This window comes from Eucyclogobius newberryi, unplaced genomic scaffold, assembly GCF_026437365.1.
Source record: "Eucyclogobius newberryi isolate DKJ021-1_F unplaced genomic scaffold, fEucNew1.0.hap1 SCAF_14, whole genome shotgun sequence".
Taxonomy (NCBI): domain Eukaryota; kingdom Metazoa; phylum Chordata; class Actinopteri; order Gobiiformes; family Gobiidae; genus Eucyclogobius; species Eucyclogobius newberryi.
Window position 1 is genome coordinate 37,365,207 of NW_027315768.1, and position 19,283 is coordinate 37,384,489.

Sequence of the window (19,283 nt, forward strand, 5' to 3'; positions counted from 1 at the left end):
CCTGGTATCTCCCCCTTCACTTTTCACTTGGTATCTCCCCCTCATCTTTCACCTGGTACCTCCCCCTCACCTTTCACCTGGTACATCCCCCCTCACCTTTCACCTGGTATCTCCCCCTCACCTTTCACCTGGTACTTCCCCCTCACCTTTCACCTGGTACCTCCCCCCTCACCTTTCACCTGGTACATCCCCCCTCACCTTTCACCTGGTATCTCCCCCTCACCTTTCACCTGGTATCTCCCCCTCACCTTTCACCTGGTATCTCCCCCTCACCTTTCACCTGGTATCTCCCCCTCACCTTTCACCTGGTATCTCCCCCCTCACCTTTCACCTGGCTTCTACCCCTCACCTTTCACCTGGTATCTCCCCCCTCACCTTTCACCTGGTATCTCCCCCTCACCTTTCACCTGGTAACTCCCCCCTCACCTTTCACCTGGTATCTCCCCCTCACCTTTCACCTGGTACATCCCCCATCACCTTTCACCTGGTATCTCCCCATCACCTTTCACCTGGTATCTACCCCTCACCTTTCACCTGGTATCTCCCCCTCACCTTTCACCTGGTATCTCCCCCTCACCTTTCACCTGGTATCTCCCCCCTCACCTTTCACCTGGTATCTCCCCCTTCACCTTTCACTTGGTATCTCCCCCTCATCTTTCACCTGGTACCTCCCCCTCACCTTTCACCTGGTACATCCCCCCTCACCTTTCACCTGGTATCTCCCCCTCACCTTTCACCTGGTACTTCCCCCTCACCTTTCACCTGGTACCTCCCCCCTCACCTTTCACCTGGTACATCCCCCCTCACCTTTCACCTGGTATCTCCCCCTCACCTTTCACCTGGTATCTCCCCCTCACCTTTCACCTGGTATCTCCCCCTCACCTTTCACCTGGTATCTCCCCCTCACCTTTCACCTGGTATCTCCCCCCTCACCTTTCACCTGGCTTCTACCCCTCACCTTTCACCTGGTATCTCCCCCCTCACCTTTCACCTGGTATCTCCCCCTCACCTTTCACCTGGTAACTCCCCCCTCACCTTTCACCTGGTATCTCCCCCTCACCTTTCACCTGGTACATCCCCCATCACCTTTCACCTGGTATCTCCCCATCACCTTTCACCTGGTATCTCCCCCTCACCTTTCACCTGGTATCTCCCCCTCACCTTTCACCTGGTATCTCCCCCTCACCTTTCACCTGGTATCTCCCCCCTCACCTTTCACCTGGTATCTCCCCCTTCACCTTTCACTTGGTATCTCCCCCTCATCTTTCACCTGGTACCTCCCCCTCACCTTTCACCTGGTACATCCCCCCTCACCTTTCACCTGGTATCTCCCCCTCACCTTTCACCTGGTACTTCCCCCTCACCTTTCACCTGGTATCTCCCCCCTCACCTTTCACCTGGTACATCCCCCCTCACCTTTCACCTGGTATCTCCCCCTCACCTTTCACCTGGTATCTCCCCCTCACCTTTCACCTGGTATCTCCCCCTCACCTTTCACCTGGTATCTCCCCCCTCACCTTTCACCTGGCTTCTACCCCTCACCTTTCACCTGGTATCTCCCCCCTCACCTTTCACCTGGTATCTCCCCCTCACCTTTCACCTGGTAACTCCCCCCTCACCTTTCACCTCGTATCTCCCCCTCACCTTTCACCTGGTACATCCCCCATCACCTTTCACCTGGTATCTCCCCCTCACATTTCACCTGGTATCTCCCCCTCACCTTTCACCTGGTATCTCCCCCTCACCTTTCACCTGGTATCTCCCCCCTCACCTTTCACCTGGTATCTCCCCCTTCACCTTTCACTTGGTATCTCCCCCCATCACCTTTCACCTGGTATCTCCCCCTCACCTTTCACCTTGTATCTCCCCCTCACCTTTCACCTGGTATCTCCCCCTCACCTTTCACCTGGTACCTCCCCCTCACCTTTCACCTGGTACATCCCCCATCACCTTTCACCTGGTATCTCCCCCTCACCTTTCACCTGGTACATCCCCCATCACCTTTCACCTGGTATCTCCCCATCACCTTTCACCTGGTATCTCCCCCTCACCTTTCACCTGGTATCTCCCCCTCACCTTTCACCTGGTATCTCCCCCTCACCTTTCACCTGGTATCTCCCCCCTCACCTTTCACCTGGTATCTCCCCCTTCACCTTTCACTTGGTATCTCCCCCTCATCTTTCACCTGGTACCTCCCCCTCACCTTTCACCTGGTACATCCCCCCTCACCTTTCACCTGGTATCTCCCCCTCACCTTTCACCTGGTACTTCCCCCTCACCTTTCACCTGGTATCTCCCCCCTCACCTTTCACCTGGTACATCCCCCCTCACCTTTCACCTGGTATCTCCCCCTCACCTTTCACCTGGTATCTCCCCCTGACCTTTCACCTGGTATCTCCCCCTCACCTTTCACCTGGTATCTCCCCCCTCACCTTTCACCTGGTATCTCCCCCTCACCTTTCACCTGGTAACTCCCCCCTCACCTTTCACCTGGTATCTCCCCCTCACCTTTCACCTGGTACATCCCCCATCACCTTTCACCTGGTATCTCCCCCTCACATTTCACCTGGTATCTCCCCCTCACCTTTCACCTGGTATCTCCCCCCTCACCTTTCACCTGGTATCTCCCCCCATCACCTTTCACCTGGTATCTCCCCCTCACCTTTCACCTGGTATCTCCCCCTCACCTTTCACCTGGTATCTCCCCCTCACCTTTCACCTGGTATCTCCCCCTCACCTTTCACCTGGTATCTCCCCCTCACCTTTCACCTGGTACATCCCCCATCACCTTTCACCTGGTATCTCCCCCATCACCTTTCACCTGGTATCTCCCCCTCACCTTTCACCTGGTACATCCCCCATCACCTTTCACCTGGTATCTCCCCCTCACCTTTCACCTGGTATCTCCCCCTCACCTTTCACCTGGTATCTCCCCCCTCACCTTTCACCTGGTATCTCCCCCTTCACCTTTCACTTGGTATCTCCCCCTCATCTTTCACCTGGTACCTCCCCCTCACCTTTCACCTGGTACCTCCCCCTCACCTTTCACCTGGTTTCTCCCCCTCACCTTTCACCTGGTATCTCCCCCCTCACCTTTCACCTGGTACCTCCCCCTCACCTTTCACCTGGTACCTCCCCCTCACCTTTCACCTGGTTTCTCCCCCTCACCTTTCACCTGGTATCTCCCCTCTCACCTTTCACCTGGTATCTCCCCCTCACCTTTCACCTGGTATCTCCCCCTCACCTTTCACCTGGTATCTCCCCCCTCACCTTTCACCTGGTATCTCCCCCCTCACCTTTCACCTGGTATCTCCCCCCTCACCTTTCACCTGGTATCTCCCCCCATCACCTTTCACCTGGTATCTCCCCCTCACCTTTCACATGGTATCTCCCCCTCACCTTTCACCTGGTATCTCCCCCTCACCTTTCACCTGGTATCTCCCCCTCACCTTTCACCTGGTACATCCCCCATCACCTTTCACCTGGTATCTCCCCCTCACCTTTCACCTGGTACATCCCCCATCACCTTTCACCTGGTATCTCCCCCTCACCTTTCACCTGGTATCTCCCCCTCACCTTTCACCTGGTATCTCCCCCCTCACCTTTCACCTGGTATCTCCCCCTTCACCTTTCACTTGGTATCTCCCCCTCATCTTTCACCTGGTACCTCCCCCTCACCTTTCACCTGGTACCTCCCCCTCACCTTTCACCTGGTTTCTCCCCCTCACCTTTCACCTGGTATCTCCCCCCTCACCTTTCACCTGGTACCTCCCCCTCACCTTTCACCTGGTACATCCCCCTCACCTTTCACCTGGTTTCTCCCCCTCACCTTTCACCTGGTATCTCCCCTCTCACCTTTCACCTGGTATCTCCCCCTCACCTTTCACCTGGTATCTCCCCCTCACCTTTCACCTGGTATCTCCCCCCTCACCTTTCACCTGGTATCTCCCCCTCACCTTTCACCTGGTATCTCCCCCCTCACCTTTCACCTGGTATCTCCCCCCTCACCTTTCACCTGGTACCTCCCCCTCACCTTTCACCTGGTACCTCCCCCTCACCTTTCACCTGGTTTCTCCCCCTCACCTTTCACCTGGTATCTCCCCTCTCACCTTTCACCTGGTATCTCCCCCTCACCTTTCACCTGGTATCTCCCCCTCACCTTTCACCTGGTATCTCCCCCCTCACCTTTCACCTGGTATCTCCCCCCTCACCTTTCACCTGGTATCTCCCCCCTCACCTTTCACCTGGTATCTCCCCCCATCACCTTTCACCTGGTATCTCCCCCTCACCTTTCACATGGTATCTCCCCCTCACCTTTCACCTGGTATCTCCCCCTCACCTTTCACCTGGTATCTCCCCCTCACCTTTCACCTGGTACATCCCCCATCACCTTTCACCTGGTATCTCCCCCTCACCTTTCACCTGGTACATCCCCCATCACCTTTCACCTGGTATCTCCCCCTCACCTTTCACCTGGTATCTCCCCCTCACCTTTCACCTGGTATCTCCCCCCTCATCTTTCACCTGGTACCTCCCCCTCACCTTTCACCTGGTACCTCCCCCTCATCTTTCACCTGGTACCTCCCCCTCACCTTTCACCCGGTACATCCCCCCTCACCTTTCACCTGGTATCTCCCCCTCACCTTTCACCTGGTACTTCCCCCTCACCTTTCACCTAGTATCTCCCCCCTCACCTTTCACCTGGTACATCCCCCCTCACCTTTCACCTGGTATCTCCCCCTCACCTTTCACCTGGTATCTCCCCCTCACCTTTCACCTGGTATCTCCCCCTCACCTTTCACCTGGTATCTCCCCCCTCACCTTTCACCTGGCTTCTACCCCTCACCTTTCACCTGGTATCTCCCCCCTCACCTTTCACCTGGTATCTCCCCCTCACCTTTCACCTGGTAACTCCCCCCTCACCTTTCACCTGGTATCTCCCCCTCACCTTTCACCTGGTACATCCCCCATCACCTTTCACCTGGTATCTCCCCCTCACATTTCACCTGGTATCTCCCCCTCACCTTTCACCTGGTATCTCCCCCCTCACCTTTCACCTGGTATCTCCCCCCATCACCTTTCACCTGGTATCTCCCCCTCACCTTTCACCTGGTATCTCCCCCTCACCTTTCACCTGGTATCTCCCCCTCACCTTTCACCTGGTATCTCCCCCTCACCTGTCACCTGGTACATCCCCCATCACCTTTCACCTGGTATCTCCCCCTCACCTTTCACCTGGTACATCCCCCATCACCTTTCACCTGGTATCTCCCCCTCACCTTTCACCTGGTATCTCCCCCTCACCTTTCACCTGGTATCTCCCCCCTCACCTTTCACCTGGTATCTCCCCCTTCACCTTTCACTTGGTATCTCCCCCTCATCTTTCACCTGGTACCTCCCCCTCACCTTTCACCTGGTACCTCCCCCTCACCTTTCACCTGGTTTCTCCCCCTCACCTTTCACCTGGTATCTCCCCCCTCACCTTTCACCTGGTACCTCCCCCTCACCTTTCACCTGGTATCTCCCCTCTCACCTTTCACCTGGTATCTCCCCCTCACCTTTCACCTGGTATCTCCCCCTCACCTTTCACCTGGTATCTCCCCCCTCACCTTTCACCTGGTATCTCCCCCCTCACCTTTCACCTGGTATCTCCCCCCATCACCTTTCACCTGGTATCTCCCCCTCACCTTTCACATGGTATCTCCCCCTCACCTTTCACCTGGTATCTCCCCCTCACCTTTCACCTGGTATCTCCCCCTCACCTTTCACCTGGTACATCCCCCATCACCTTTCACCTGGTATCTCCCCCTCACCTTTCACCTGGTACATCCCCCATCACCTTTCACCTGGTATCTCCCCCTCACCTTTCACCTGGTATCTCCCCCTCACCTTTCACCTGGTATCTCCCCCCTCATCTTTCACCTGGTACCTCCCCCTCACCTTTCACCTGGTACCTCCCCCTCATCTTTCACCTGGTACCTCCCCCTCACCTTTCACCCGGTACATCCCCCCTCACCTTTCACCTGGTATCTCCCCCTCACCTTTCACCTGGTACTTCCCCCTCACCTTTCACCTAGTATCTCCCCCCTCACCTTTCACCTGGTACATCCCCCCTCACCTTTCACCTGGTATCTCCCCCTCACCTTTCACCTGGTATCTCCCCCTCACCTTTCACCTGGTATCTCCCCCTCACCTTTCACCTGGTATCTCCCCCCTCACCTTTCACCTGGCTTCTACCCCTCACCTTTCACCTGGTATCTCCCCCCTCACCTTTCACCTGGTATCTCCCCCTCACCTTTCACCTGGTAACTCCCCCCTCACCTTTCACCTGGTATCTCCCCCTCACCTTTCACCTGGTACATCCCCCATCACCTTTCACCTGGTATCTCCCCCTCACATTTCACCTGGTATCTCCCCCTCACCTTTCACCTGGTATCTCCCCCCTCACCTTTCACCTGGTATCTCCCCCCATCACCTTTCACCTGGTATCTCCCCCTCACCTTTCACCTGGTATCTCCCCCTCACCTTTCACCTGGTATCTCCCCCTCACCTTTCACCTGGTATCTCCCCCTCACCTTTCACCTGGTACATCCCCCATCACCTTTCACCTGGTATCTCCCCCTCACCTTTCACCTGGTACATCCCCCATCACCTTTCACCTGGTATCTCCCCCTCACCTTTCACCTGGTATCTCCCCCTCACCTTTCACCTGGTATCTCCCCCCTCACCTTTCACCTGGTATCTCCCCCTTCACCTTTCACTTGGTATCTCCCCCTCATCTTTCACCTGGTACCTCCCCCTCACCTTTCACCTGGTACCTCCCCCTCACCTTTCACCTGGTTTCTCCCCCTCACCTTTCACCTGGTATCTCCCCCCTCACCTTTCACCTGGTACCTCCCCCTCACCTTTCACCTGGTACCTCCCCCTCACCTTTCACCTGGTTTCTCCCCCTCACCTTTCACCTGGTATCTCCCCTCTCACCTTTCACCTGGTATCTCCCCCTCACCTTTCACCTGGTATCTCCCCCTCACCTTTCACCTGGTATCTCCCCCCTCACCTTTCACCTGGTATCTCCCCCCTCACCTTTCACCTGGTATCTCCCCCCTCACCTTTCACCTGGTATCTCCCCCCATCACCTTTCACCTGGTATCTCCCCCTCACCTTTCACATGGTATCTCCCCCTCACCTTTCACCTGGTATCTCCCCCTCACCTTTCACCTGGTATCTCCCCCTCACCTTTCACCTGGTACATCCCCCATCACCTTTCACCTGGTATCTCCCCCTCACCTTTCACCTGGTACATCCCCCATCACCTTTCACCTGGTATCTCCCCCTCACCTTTCACCTGGTATCTCCCCCTCACCTTTCACCTGGTATCTCCCCCCTCACCTTTCACCTGGTATCTCCCCCTTCACCTTTCACTTGGTATCTCCCCCTCATCTTTCACCTGGTACCTCCCCCTCACCTTTCACCTGGTACCTCCCCCTCACCTTTCACCTGGTTTCTCCCCCTCACCTTTCACCTGGTATCTCCCCCCTCACCTTTCACCTGGTACCTCCCCCTCACCTTTCACCTGGTACCTCCCCCTCACCTTTCACCTGGTTTCTCCCCCTCACCTTTCACCTGGTATCTCCCCTCTCACCTTTCACCTGGTATCTCCCCCTCACCTTTCACCTGGTATCTCCCCCTCACCTTTCACCTGGTATCTCCCCCCTCACCTTTCACCTGGTATCTCCCCCTCACCTTTCACCTGGTATCTCCCCCCTCACCTTTCACCTGGTATCTCCCCCCTCACCTTTCACCTGGTACCTCCCCCTCACCTTTCACCTGGTACCTCCCCCTCACCTTTCACCTGGTTTCTCCCCCTCACCTTTCACCTGGTATCTCCCCTCTCACCTTTCACCTGGTATCTCCCCCTCACCTTTCACCTGGTATCTCCCCCTCACCTTTCACCTGGTATCTCCCCCCTCACCTTTCACCTGGTATCTCCCCCCTCACCTTTCACCTGGTATCTCCCCCCTCACCTTTCACCTGGTATCTCCCCCCATCACCTTTCACCTGGTATCTCCCCCTCACCTTTCACATGGTATCTCCCCCTCACCTTTCACCTGGTATCTCCCCCTCACCTTTCACCTGGTATCTCCCCCTCACCTTTCACCTGGTACATCCCCCATCACCTTTCACCTGGTATCTCCCCCTCACCTTTCACCTGGTACATCCCCCATCACCTTTCACCTGGTACCTCCCCCTCACCTTTCACCTGGTACATCCCCCATCACCTTTCACCTGGTATCTCCCCCTCACCTTTCACCTGGTATCTCCCCCTCACCTTTCACCTGGTATCTCCCCCCTCACCTTTCACCTGGTATCTCCCCCTTCACCTTTTACTTGGTATCTCCCCCTCATCTTTCACCTGGTACCTCCCCCTCACCTTTCACCTGGTACCTCCCCCTCACCTTTCACCTGGTTTCTCCCCCTCACCTTTCACCTGGTATCTCCCCCCTCACCTTTCACCTGGTACCTCCCCCTCACCTTTCACCTGGTACCTCCCCCTCACCTTTCACCTGGTTTCTCCCCCTCACCTTTCACCTGGTATCTCCCCTCTCACCTTTCACCTGGTATCTCCCCCTCACCTTTCACCTGGTATCTCCCCCTCACCTTTCACCTGGTATCTCCCCCCTCACCTTTCACCTGGTATCTCCCCCTCACCTTTCACCTGGTATCTCCCCCCTCACCTTTCACCTGGTATCTCCCCCCTCACCTTTCACCTGGTACCTCCCCCTCACCTTTCACCTGGTACCTCCCCCTCACCTTTCACCTGGTTTCTCCCCCTCACCTTTCACCTGGTATCTCCCCTCTCACCTTTCACCTGGTATCTCCCCCTCACCTTTCACCTGGTATCTCCCCCTCACCTTTCACCTGGTATCTCCCCCCTCACCTTTCACCTGGTATCTCCCCCCTCACCTTTCACCTGGTATCTCCCCCCTCACCTTTCACCTGGTATCTCCCCCCATCACCTTTCACCTGGTATCTCCCCCTCACCTTTCACATGGTATCTCCCCCTCACCTTTCACCTGGTATCTCCCCCTCACCTTTCACCTGGTATCTCCCCCTCACCTTTCACCTGGTACATCCCCCATCACCTTTCACCTGGTATCTCCCCCTCACCTTTCACCTGGTACATCCCCCATCACCTTTCACCTGGTATCTCCCCCTCACCTTTCACCTGGTATCTCCCCCTCACCTTTCACCTGGTATCTCCCCCCTCATCTTTCACCTGGTACCTCCCCCTCACCTTTCACCTGGTACCTCCCCCTCATCTTTCACCTGGTACCTCCCCCTCACCTTTCACCTGGTACATCCCCCCTCACCTTTCACCTGGTATCTCCCCCTCACCTTTCACCTGGTACTTCCCCCTCACCTTTCACCTAGTATCTCCCCCCTCACCTTTCACCTGGTACATCCCCCCTCACCTTTCACCTGGTATCTCCCCCTCACCTTTCACCTGGTATCTCCCCCTCACCTTTCACCTGGTATCTCCCCCTCACCTTTCACCTGGTATCTCCCCCCTCACCTTTCACCTGGCTTCTACCCCTCACCTTTCACCTGGTACCTCCCCCTCACCTTTCACCTGGTTTCTCCCCCTCACCTTTCACCTGGTATCTCCCCCCTCACCTTTCACCTGGTACCTCCCCCTCACCTTTCACCTGGTACCTCCCCCTCACCTTTCACCTGGTTTCTCCCCCTCACCTTTCACCTGGTATCTCCCCTCTCACCTTTCACCTGGTATCTCCCCCTCACCTTTCACCTGGTATCTCCCCCCTCACCTTTCACCTGGTATCTCCCCCTTCACCTTTCACTTGGTATCTCCCCCTCATCTTTCACCTGGTACCTCCCCCTCACCTTTCACCTGGTACATCCCCCATCACCTTTCACCTGGTACATCCCCCCTCACCTTTCACTTGGTATCTCCCCCTCATCTTTCACCTGGTACCTCCCCCTCACCTTTCACCTGGTACATCCCCCCTCACCTTTCACCTGGTATCTCCCCCTCACCTTTCACCTGGTACTTCCCCCTCACCTTTCACCTGGTACCTCCCCCCTCACCTTTCACCTGGTACATCCCCCCTCACCTTTCACCTGGTATCTCCCCCTCACCTTTCACCTGGTATCTCCCCCTCACCTTTCACCTGGTATCTCCCCCTCACCTTTCACCTGGTATCTCCCCCTCACCTTTCACCTGGTATCTCCCCCCTCACCTTTCACCTGGCTTCTACCCCTCACCTTTCACCTGGTATCTCCCCCCTCACCTTTCACCTGGTATCTCCCCCTCACCTTTCACCTGGTAACTCCCCCCTCACCTTTCACCTGGTATCTCCCCCTCACCTTTCACCTGGTACATCCCCCATCACCTTTCACCTGGTATCTCCCCCTCACCTTTCACCTGGTATCTCCCCCTCACCTTTCACCTGGTATCTCCCCCTCACCTTTCACCTGGTATCTCCCCCCTCACCTTTCACCTGGTATCTCCCCCTTCACCTTTCACTTGGTATCTCCCCCTCATCTTTCACCTGGTACCTCCCCCTCACCTTTCACCTGGTACATCCCCCCTCACCTTTCACCTGGTATCTCCCCCTCACCTTTCACCTGGTACTTCCCCCTCACCTTTCACCTGGTATCTCCCCCCTCACCTTTCACCTGGTACATCCCCCCTCACCTTTCACCTGGTATCTCCCCCTCACCTTTCACCTGGTATCTCCCCCTCACCTTTCACCTGGTATCTCCCCCTCACCTTTCACCTGGTATCTCCCCCCTCACCTTTCACCTGGCTTCTACCCCTCACCTTTCACCTGGTATCTCCCCCCTCACCTTTCACCTGGTATCTCCCCCTCACCTTTCACCTGGTAACTCCCCCCTCACCTTTCACCTGGTATCTCCCCCTCACCTTTCACCTGGTACATCCCCCATCACCTTTCACCTGGTATCTCCCCCTCACATTTCACCTGGTATCTCCCCCTCACCTTTCACCTGGTATCTCCCCCCTCACCTTTCACCTGGTATCTCCCCCCATCACCTTTCACCTGGTATCTCCCCCTCACCTTTCACCTGGTATCTCCCCCTCACCTTTCACCTGGTATCTCCCCCTCACCTTTCACCTGGTATCTCCCCCTCACCTTTCACCTGGTACATCCCCCATCACCTTTCACCTGGTATCTCCCCCTCACCTTTCACCTGGTACATCCCCCATCACCTTTCACCTGGTATCTCCCCATCACCTTTCACCTGGTATCTCCCCCTCACCTTTCACCTGGTATCTCCCCCTCACCTTTCACCTGGTATCTCCCCCTCACCTTTCACCTGGTATCTCCCCCCTCACCTTTCACCTGGTATCTCCCCCTTCACCTTTCACTTGGTATCTCCCCCTCATCTTTCACCTGGTACCTCCCCCTCACCTTTCACCTGGTACATCCCCCCTCACCTTTCACCTGGTATCTCCCCCTCACCTTTCACCTGGTACTTCCCCCTCACCTTTCACCTGGTATCTCCCCCCTCACCTTTCACCTGGTATCTCCCCCCTCACCTTTCACCTGGTATCTCCCCCTCACCTTTCACCTGGTATCTCCCCCTCACCTTTCACCTGGTATCTCCCCCCTCACCTTTCACCTGGTATCTCCCCCTCACCTTTCACCTGGTAACTCCCCCCTCACCTTTCACCTGGTATCTCCCCCTCACCTTTCACCTGGTACATCCCCCATCACCTTTCACCTGGTATCTCCCCCTCACATTTCACCTGGTATCTCCCCCTCACCTTTCACCTGGTATCTCCCCCCTCACCTTTCACCTGGTATCTCCCCCCATCACCTTTCACCTGGTATCTCCCCCTCACCTTTCACCTGGTATCTCCCCCTCACCTTTCACCTGGTATCTCCCCCTCACCTTTCACCTGGTACATCCCCCATCACCTTTCACCTGGTATCTCCCCCTCACCTTTCACCTGGTACATCCCCCATCACCTTTCACCTGGTATCTCCCCCTCACCTTTCACCTGGTATCTCCTCCTCACCTTTCACCTGGTATCTCCCCCCTCACCTTTCACCTGGTATCTCCCCCTTCACCTTTCACTTGGTATCTCCCCCTCATCTTTCACCTGGTACCTCCCCCTCACCTTTCACCTGGTACCTCCCCCTCACCTTTCACCTGGTTTCTCCCCCTCACCTTTCACCTGGTATCTCCCCCCTCACCTTTCACCTGGTACCTCCCCCTCACCTTTCACCTGGTACCTCCCCCTCACCTTTCACCTGGTTTCTCCCCCTCACCTTTCACCTGGTATCTCCCCCTCACCTTTCACCTGGTATCTCCCCCTCACCTTTCACCTGGTATCTCCCCCCTCACCTTTCACCTGGCTTCTACCCCTCACCTTTCACCTGGTATCTCCCCCCTCACCTTTCACCTGGTATCTCCCCCTCACCTTTCACCTGGTAACTCCCCCCTCACCTTTCACCTGGTATCTCCCCCTCACCTTTCACCTGGTACATCCCCCATCACCTTTCACCTGGTATCTCCCCCTCACATTTCACCTGGTATCTCCCCCTCACCTTTCACCTGGTATCTCCCCCCTCACCTTTCACCTGGTATCTCCCCCCATCACCTTTCACCTGGTATCTCCCCCTCACCTTTCACCTGGTATCTCCCCCCTCACCTTTCACCTGGTATCTCCCCCTCACCTTTCACCTGGTAACTCCCCCCTCACCTTTCACCTGGTATCTCCCCCTCACCTTTCACCTGGTACATCCCCCATCACCTTTCACCTGGTATCTCCCCCTCACATTTCACCTGGTATCTCCCCCTCACCTTTCACCTGGTATCTCCCCCCTCACCTTTCACCTGGTATCTCCCCCCATCACCTTTCACCTGGTATCTCCCCCTCACCTTTCACCTGGTATCTCCCCCTCACCTTTCACCTGGTATCTCCCCCTCACCTTTCACCTGGTACATCCCCCATCACCTTTCACCTGGTATCTCCCCCTCACCTTTCACCTGGTACATCCCCCATCACCTTTCACCTGGTATCTCCCCCTCACCTTTCACCTGGTATCTCCCCCTCACCTTTCACCTGGTATCTCCCCCCTCACCTTTCACCTGGTATCTCCCCCTTCACCTTTCACTTGGTATCTCCCCCTCATCTTTCACCTGGTACCTCCCCCTCACCTTTCACCTGGTACCTCCCCCTCACCTTTCACCTGGTTTCTCCCCCTCACCTTTCACCTGGTATCTCCCCCCTCACCTTTCACCTGGTACCTCCCCCTCACCTTTCACCTGGTACCTCCCCCTCACCTTTCACCTGGTTTCTCCCCCTCACCTTTCACCTGGTATCTCCCCCTCACCTTTCACCTGGTATCTCCCCCTCACCTTTCACCTGGTATCTCCCCCCTCACCTTTCACCTGGCTTCTACCCCTCACCTTTCACCTGGTATCTCCCCCCTCACCTTTCACCTGGTATCTCCCCCTCACCTTTCACCTGGTAACTCCCCCCTCACCTTTCACCTGGTATCTCCCCCTCACCTTTCACCTGGTACATCCCCCATCACCTTTCACCTGGTATCTCCCCCTCACATTTCACCTGGTATCTCCCCCTCACCTTTCACCTGGTATCTCCCCCCTCACCTTTCACCTGGTATCTCCCCCCATCACCTTTCACCTGGTATCTCCCCCTCACCTTTCACCTGGTATCTCCCCCTCACCTTTCACCTGGTATCTCCCCCTCACCTTTCACCTGGTATCTCCCCCCTCACCTTTCACCTGGTATCTCCCCCTTCACCTTTCACTTGGTATCTCCCCCTCATCTTTCACCTGGTACCTCCCCCTCACCTTTCTCCTGGTACCTCCCCCTCACCTTTCACCTGGTTTCTCCCCCTCACCTTTCACCTGGTATCTCCCCCTCACCTTTCACCTGGTATCTCCCCCTCACCTTTCACCTGGTACATCCCCCATCACCTTTCACCTGGTATCTCCCCCTCACCTTTCACCTGGTACATCCCCCATCACCTTTCACCTGGTATCTCCCCCTCACCTTTCACCTGGTATCTCCCCCTCACCTTTCACCTGGTATCTCCCCCCTCATCTTTCACCTGGTACCTCCCCCTCACCTTTCACCTGGTACCTCCCCCTCATCTTTCACCTGGTACCTCCCCCTCACCTTTCACCCGGTACATCCCCCCTCACCTTTCACCTGGTATCTCCCCCTCACCTTTCACCTGGTACTTCCCCCTCACCTTTCACCTAGTATCTCCCCCCTCACCTTTCACCTGGTACATCCCCCCTCACCTTTCACCTGGTATCTCCCCCTCACCTTTCACCTGGTATCTCCCCCTCACCTTTCACCTGGTATCTCCCCCTCACCTTTCACCTGGTATCTCCCCCCTCACCTTTCACCTGGCTTCTACCCCTCACCTTTCACCTGGTATCTCCCCCCTCACCTTTCACCTGGTATCTCCCCCTCACCTTTCACCTGGTAACTCCCCCCTCACCTTTCACCTGGTATCTCCCCCTCACCTTTCACCTGGTACATCCCCCATCACCTTTCACCTGGTATCTCCCCCTCACATTTCACCTGGTATCTCCCCCTCACCTTTCACCTGGTATCTCCCCCCTCACCTTTCACCTGGTATCTCCCCCCATCACCTTTCACCTGGTATCTCCCCCTCACCTTTCACCTGGTATCTCCCCCTCACCTTTCACCTGGTATCTCCCCCTCACCTTTCACCTGGTATCTCCCCCTCACCTTTCACCTGGTACATCCCCCATCACCTTTCACCTGGTATCTCCCCCTCACCTTTCACCTGGTACATCCCCCATCACCTTTCACCTGGTATCTCCCCCTCACCTTTCACCTGGTATCTCCCCCTCACCTTTCACCTGGTATCTCCCCCCTCACCTTTCACCTGGTATCTCCCCCTTCACCTTTCACTTGGTATCTCCCCCTCATCTTTCACCTGGTACCTCCCCCTCACCTTTCACCTGGTACCTCCCCCTCACCTTTCACCTGGTTTCTCCCCCTCACCTTTCACCTGGTATCTCCCCCCTCACCTTTCACCTGGTACCTCCCCCTCACCTTTCACCTGGTACCTCCCCCTCACCTTTCACCTGGTTTCTCCCCCTCACCTTTCACCTGGTATCTCCCCTCTCACCTTTCACCTGGTATCTCCCCCTCACCTTTCACCTGGTATCTCCCCCTCACCTTTCACCTGGTATCTCCCCCCTCACCTTTCACCTGGTATCTCCCCCCTCACCTTTCACCTGGTATCTCCCCCCTCACCTTTCACCTGGTATCTCCCCCCATCACCTTTCACCTGGTATCTCCCCCTCACCTTTCACATGGTATCTCCCCCTCACCTTTCACCTGGTATCTCCCCCTCACCTTTCACCTGGTATCTCCCCCTCACCTTTCACCTGGTACATCCCCCATCACCTTTCACCTGGTATCTCCCCCTCACCTTTCACCTGGTACATCCCCCATCACCTTTCACCTGGTATCTCCCCCTCACCTTTCACCTGGTATCTCCCCCTCACCTTTCACCTGGTATCTCCCCCCTCACCTTTCACCTGGTATCTCCCCCTTCACCTTTCACTTGGTATCTCCCCCTCATCTTTCACCTGGTACCTCCCCCTCACCTTTCACCTGGTACCTCCCCCTCACCTTTCACCTGGTTTCTCCCCCTCACCTTTCACCTGGTATCTCCCCCCTCACCTTTCACCTGGTACCTCCCCCTCACCTTTCACCTGGTACCTCCCCCTCACCTTTCACCTGGTTTCTCCCCCTCACCTTTCACCTGGTATCTCCCCTCTCACCTTTCACCTGGTATCTCCCCCTCACCTTTCACCTGGTATCTCCCCCTCACCTTTCACCTGGTATCTCCCCCCTCACCTTTCACCTGGTATCTCCCCCTCACCTTTCACCTGGTATCTCCCCCCTCACCTTTCACCTGGTATCTCCCCCCTCACCTTTCACCTGGTACCTCCCCCTCACCTTTCACCTGGTACCTCCCCCTCACCTTTCACCTGGTTTCTCCCCCTCACCTTTCACCTGGTATCTCCCCTCTCACCTTTCACCTGGTATCTCCCCCTCACCTTTCACCTGGTATCTCCCCCTCACCTTTCACCTGGTATCTCCCCCCTCACCTTTCACCTGGTATCTCCCCCCTCACCTTTCACCTGGTATCTCCCCCCTCACCTTTCACCTGGTATCTCCCCCCATCACCTTTCACCTGGTATCTCCCCCTCACCTTTCACATGGTATCTCCCCCTCACCTTTCACCTGGTATCTCCCCCTCACCTTTCACCTGGTATCTCCCCCTCACCTTTCACCTGGTACATCCCCCATCACCTTTCACCTGGTATCTCCCCCTCACCTTTCACCTGGTACATCCCCCATCACCTTTCACCTGGTATCTCCCCCTCACCTTTCACCTGGTATCTCCCCCTCACCTTTCACCTGGTATCTCCCCCCTCACCTTTCACCTGGTATCTCCCCCTTCACCTTTCACTTGGTATCTCCCCCTCATCTTTCACCTGGTACCTCCCCCTCACCTTTCACCTGGTACCTCCCCCTCACCTTTCACCTGGTTTCTCCCCCTCACCTTTCACCTGGTATCTCCCCCCTCACCTTTCACCTGGTACCTCCCCCTCACCTTTCACCTGGTACCTCCCCCTCACCTTTCACCTGGTTTCTCCCCCTCACCTTTCACCTGGTATCTCCCCTCTCACCTTTCACCTGGTATCTCCCCCTCACCTTTCACCTGGTATCTCCCCCTCACCTTTCACCTGGTATCTCCCCCCTCACCTTTCACCTGGTATCTCCCCCTCACCTTTCACCTGGTATCTCCCCCCTCACCTTTCACCTGGTATCTCCCCCCTCACCTTTCACCTGGTATCTCCCATAAATAGGATGCACTGGGCGTTGCTGGGACTTATAGTCATATTTAAATCCAACCAACACACTGTGATAACAGCGCCCCCTAGTGTTACCTCTGTGTCACATCATCACACAGATGTGAAAACAAAATGCGAGTCAGGCTCAATCTGAGAAATGTGATTCATAAGTGAAAAGATAAAGTCCAGTCACTGACACTGGTCTGAAACCTGCTGTGATAAATGTCACATCCTTATGTCACAAATCACTCTAAATTCATCATTTTATTTCTTCTTATGATTTTATGTTTTTAACTGAAACATGACTGGACAAAAAACATGATTGGATAAAGATCTAACATAAAGACCAGACTCCAAATCTGACCCTGGGGCAGAAGCAACAAGAGGAAAGTTATGAAATGTAAGAAATAAGAGTTACTCTGGGGAATCATTTCATAAATATTTGTGGAACAATATATTTATATTTTAAAATGATATTCTGATTATGTTTAGACCAGCAGAGAAGGCCTTGCTGGTCCTGACGACCCACCACTGCATGTGAATACGTCTCTTTTAAAATGGAGTCTCATTCTCTTCATTGTCTCACACGAACCTCTCCAGCACTGACCACGTTTCACTGATGATTTTACTGAGACGTTTCAGTGGCACAGGCTCTGATGCTTTGGTCATTACAGGTGATTTCAATGTTCATGTGGATCATGTCTGTGACAGAAACGCTAAAGAGCTTGAGGCTCTCTTACTCAGCATGTGAGGGGCCCCACCCACAGCAGAGTGGCCCCACCCACAGCATAGTGGCCCCACCCACAGCAGAGTGGCCCCACCCACAGCAGAGTGGCCCCACCCACAGCAGAGTGGCCCCACCCACAGCAGAGAGGCCCCACCCACAGCAGAGTGGCCCCACCCACAGCAGAGTGGCCCCAGCCACAGCAGAGTGGCCCCACCCACAGCAGTGGCCCCACCCACAGCAGAGAGGCCCCACCCACAGCAGAGTGGCCCCACCCACAGCAGAGTGGCCCCAGCCACAGCAGAGTGGCCCCAGCCACAGCAGAGTGGCCCCACCCACAGCAGTGGCCCCACCCACAGCAGAGTGGCCCCAGCCACAGCAGAGTGGCCCCACCCACAGCAGTGGCCCCACCCACAGCAGTGGCCCCACCCACAGCAGAGGCCACACTCTAGATCTCCTAATTACAAAAGGGGGTTATTATTTCAAACTTAAATGTGGTCGATGTTGTTCTGTCTGATCATTTCTGTGTCTCGGACTTGTCTGTTTATGGAAATGATAAACTTTGAAAATGTCTCATGTTCTAATGTAAATGATTTGTTGAATTCCGTTACAGTTTTAAATGTTCTGGACACCATTGTCCCTCTGAAGGTTAAAATGGTTATAAATAGGACAAACCGAATCCCTTTTAGCTGTGGTTCTCCAAAGGATTGAAATGAGAATCATGAATGTTTGGCCCAGTTTTCTCTCTGATCCAGACTCTGTTCGATGATGGAATAAAACTGTCTCTAGAAAGACAAGAAACCTGGAATGTGATTTAAAACTCTCGAGACTGAACATCAACGTCCAAGAGTCACGATAAATGAGACTTTTAAACTTTTGGATTTGGATCATTGAAGATGAATTTCAGACACAGCTTTTTTTGAGTGATTTATGTTTCATAAAAACAAACATGACACATTATTTACAACCACATGATGTTCAGAACAGCCTCTGACGACAAACACACACACTACATGTTCCAGAGGTAGTGTGTTTAAACCTGTTTATTACAAACACAAGATCCAAGTGTCACGATGAATGACTTTGTGATTATGTCTCTCCAGAAGGAAACGTGTTTCACTTCAACCAGTGACAAACTGACACAGAACATTCTCACCATCTTCAACGGACTTTTCCAATGATGAAAATCCCTGTCACGCTAACGCTAAAGCTAACGCTAACGCTAACGCTAACGCTAAAGCTAACGCTAAAGCTAACGCTAACGCTAACGCTAAAGCTAACGCTAACGCTAACGCTAAAGCTAACGCTAAAGCTAACGCTAACGCTAAAGCTAACGCTAACGCTAACGCTAACGCTAAAGCTAACGCTAAAGCTAACGCTAACGCTAACGCTAAAGCTAACGCTAACGCTAAAGCTAACGCTAACGCTAAAGCTAAAGCTAACGCTAACGCTAAAGCTAACGCTAACGCTAACGCTAACACGCAGCATGATTGATGATTAATCAATAATCGTTATAATATAATATAAAAACTATACAAATATAATCGTGACAATTTCAGACATAAAATGAAATACTTCTAATTGAATCAAGTGTCGAAAAATAAATCTAAATAGAAAATTATTTTATCTG

The 19,283-nt window shown here is 54.6% G+C and overlaps 1 protein-coding gene across 1 annotated transcript in view; it reads right to left on the reverse strand.

Annotated features, from left to right (window-relative positions):
- Positions 1 to 19,283, reverse strand: part of LOC140359125 (lactase/phlorizin hydrolase-like) — a gene marked incomplete at its 5' end in the record, with an annotated part of 103,329 nt that overhangs the window by 55,021 nt on the left and 29,025 nt on the right. The gene's annotated exons all lie outside the window — the stretch shown is intronic.